The sequence below is a fragment of the Oncorhynchus keta genome, chromosome 18 (genome assembly GCF_023373465.1).
Source record: "Oncorhynchus keta strain PuntledgeMale-10-30-2019 chromosome 18, Oket_V2, whole genome shotgun sequence".
Taxonomy (NCBI): Eukaryota; Metazoa; Chordata; class Actinopteri; order Salmoniformes; family Salmonidae; genus Oncorhynchus; species Oncorhynchus keta.
This window is the reverse complement of record NC_068438.1, coordinates 38,235,671-38,239,413: the sequence shown is the minus strand read 5'-3', so window position 1 is coordinate 38,239,413 and position 3,743 is coordinate 38,235,671.

The following is a 3,743-nucleotide window of genomic DNA, read 5'->3' as shown; positions in this document are numbered from 1 at the left end:
TGAGATGAGATCCTCAGACCCCTTGTGAGACCATATGCTGGTGCGGTTGGCCCTGGGTTCCTCCTAATGCAAGACAATGCTAGACCTCATGTGGCTGGATTGTGTCAGCAGTTTCTGCAAGAGGAAGGCATTGATGCTATGGACTGGCCCACCTGTTCCCCAGACCTGAATCCAATTGAGCACATCTGGGACATCATGTCTCGCTCCATCCACCAACGCCACGTTGCACCACAGACTGTCCAGGAGTTGGCGGATGCTTTAGTCCAGGTCTGGGAGGAGATCCATCAGGACACCATCCGCCACCTCATCAGGACCATGCCAAGGCGTTGTAGGGAGGTCATACAGGCACGTGGAGGCCACACACACTACTGAGCCTCATTTTGACTTGTTTTAAGGACATTACATCAAAGTTGGATCCGCCTGTAGTGTGGTTTTCCACTTTAATTTTGAGTGTGACTCCAAATCCAGACCTCCATGGGTTGATACATTTGATTTCAATTGATCATTTTAGTGTGATCTTGTTGTCAGCACATTCAACTATCTAAATAAAAAAGTATTTAATTAGAATATTTCATTCATTCAGATCTAGGATGTGTTATTTTAGTGTCCCCTTTATTTTTTTGAGCAGTGTATATTAACTCTATTTCTTGAACTGCATTGTTGGTTAAGGGCATGCAATTAAGCATTTCATGATAAGTTCTACACCGCTTGTATTTGGCGCGTGTCAAATTTTTTGGGGGATCAACAAGAATAATGTACAACTAGAATAAGGTACAACAATCCAGGTCTGCATATTTCTTAGACTTTCCAAAAAGACTCACAGCTGTAATCGCTGCTGATTCAAACACTCAGGATGTTGAATACTCATGTAAATGTCACACCCTGATCTGTTTCACCTGTCTTGTTTTTGTCTCCATGCAGACTGAGCTCTTGAAGCTGTCTGTATTGTGGAACTTAAGGATATTACATATCCACCTGTCCAACAAAAAGCCCAGACTAATCAGTAGGTACGAGTACACTGGTGGGCCATACAGGGGGTCTCCCATCTCCCATTACTCATACTCCTCTTCATGCTATCTTGCTGTTGGGTGACCGGTCTAAATCTCTCTGGGTGCTCATGGACTCTGGGGCTAACGAGAGCTTTATGGACACCATCCTGGTGTCTGAGCTGAGTATCTCCACACAACTCCTCCCATTCCCATGGATGCCAGAGCATTTGACAGACGCTCTATTGGCAGGGTTACTCACAGTATGACTCCTATCAACCTGCGAGTGTCAAGGGAATCACAGTGAGTCCATGCAGTTCCTACTCATTAAATCTCCTGATGCACCCATGGTTTTTGGATAGTCATGGCTCCAGAGGCACAACCCCCTGATCGACTGGGCTATGGGTTCAATCCTGGGTGGGAGCCCGTTCTGCCATGCGCATTGCCTCAAGGAGACGCAGCCTGCCCCTGGACGCCCTCCTGCGGGCTTGAGAAAAGCGTTGGATCTCTCTGCTATTCCCGCAGAGAATCAGGACCTCCAGGAGGTTTTTAACAAGGCCTCGCAACATCACTTCCTTCACATCGACCCTATGACAGAGTCATTGACCTCCTCTCTGGTACTACACCGCCTCTGGGGTGGATTTATTCCCTGTCTGGTTCCAAGACCATGGAAGGGTACATTCAGGACTCTCTGGGGGCAGGGATAATTTGTTCTTCTTCCTCCACTGCCAGCGCATGGTTTGTCTTTGTGGAGAAGGACAAAACCCTGCACCTGTTTTTCGACTATCGGGGCCTTTAATGACATCAAGGTTAAGAACTGTTACCCTCTACCGGTCCTCTCCTCGACTTTCGAGATTCTCCAGGGGGCGGATGTATTCTCAAAGTTGGACCTTCGGAACGCCCACCATCTGGTTCAGATATGGGAAGGAGACTAATGGAAGACAGCCTTTAACATATTTAGCGAGCAATAAAAGTATCTGGTTATGCCATTCTGACTGAGCCACGCTCCCACAGTGTTCCAGGCTCTGGTCAATGATGTGCTCCGTGACATGTTGAACCTGTTCGTGTTTGTCTACCTTGACGACATCCTTGTCTTTTCTCATTTGGTTCAGGAGCATGTTCTCCACATACGACAAGTCCTCCAGCGCCTCCTGGAGAACCAGTTGTTTGTCAAGGCTGAAAAGTGTGAATTTCATCACTCCACTATCTCCTTTTTGGGATACGTCATAGCTGCTGGGAAGATTCAGATGGATCTGGATAAGGTGAGAGCAGTGGTGGATTGGACCTACATCCAGACTGCAGCTGCAACGTTTCCTGGTATTTGTTATTTTCTCCCGCCCTTCGTCCAGGGCTACAGCACCCTGGCGTCCCCCCTCTCCACACTCACAAGGTTCTGTTCATGCAGGCCCAGCTGCTGACTGGGTGTTTTCGGATCTCAAGCATCAGTTCACTACAGTTCACATCTCAATCCATTGGAGTGGGGGCCGTCCTGTCCCAGCGTTCTGCCCAGGACAAAAAGCTACATTCCTGTGCTCTCCTTTCCCATCGTTTTAATCCCGCTGAGAAAAGCTGTGACGTTGGTAACCAGGAACTTCTTGCAGTCAAGATGGTGCTGGGGAAATGGAGACACTAGCTAGAATGGGCGGAACATCCATTCCTAGTGTGGATTGACTATAATAATCTGGAATATCTCCGCACCGCCAAGTGTCTCAACTCGAGGCAGGCTCACTGGGCTCTGTTATTCACTCATTTAAGTTTCACAATATCCTACCACCCTGGGTCCAAGAATGTGAAGCCTGACGCCCTCTATCGCTTGCATAGCTCTGCAGCTACACCGTCTGACCCTGAGACCATCCTCCCTACATCCTGTCTAGCAGCGACACTTGTCAGGGTATTGAGGGCCTGGTCCGCAAGGGACAGCGTTCCCAGCCGGACCCTGTGGGGGTGACCCGGCTAACCAGTTGTTCATCCCAGATTCTGCTCGGTCCCCAGTCCTGGAATGGGCTCATAGTACACCCGGAACACCCTTCCCTGCTAAGCCATTGGTCTCTCACCCTTTGGGTGCTCCATAGGTTATCAGTACCTGCTCTTCCCTGTGCAAGAGGAAGAGTTCAACATACCCTCAGCCTAGATGTTGATTCTCGGCTGTCGGCGTACCTGGATGGGATCCCGGTCTGCTCTTCTTAAGACCAGCTGCAGGTATTGTCAACAAGCAGACAACCACGAACCCCAGCTCCCTGCTATTGTCTCCAGCAGGGTGTATGGCTGTCTACTCAGGATCTGCCGCTCTGGGTGGAGTCCCACAAACTTTCCCCCGTTCCATCTGCCTTTCTCCATTGTTAACATCCTTGGCCCCTCTGCTTTTCGTCTTCGTCTTTTCGTCTTTTCGTCTTCCTCTGCTTTTTGTCTTTTCGTCTTCTGCCCAGCACCCTCCGTATCCGTCCACGTTTCATGTGTCCAAGATAAAACCTGTCTCACTGTCTCATCCTGAGTCTCAATAGTAAATTTGACATTTCTGTAAATCATTTTCAATAAATTTGCTAAAACTTCTAAAAACGTTTTGGGGTATTGTGTGAAGATGGGTGAAAAAAAACATCATCCATTGGGAATTCAGGCTGCAACACAACAACATGTGGAATAAGTCAAGGTCTTAAGGTGATGTAGGATGATGAAGCATATGAGGAGGTGTCTTATGGTGCTGTAGAATGATGAAGCATAGGATGAGGTGTCTGAGGGTGATGTAGGATGAGGTCTGTG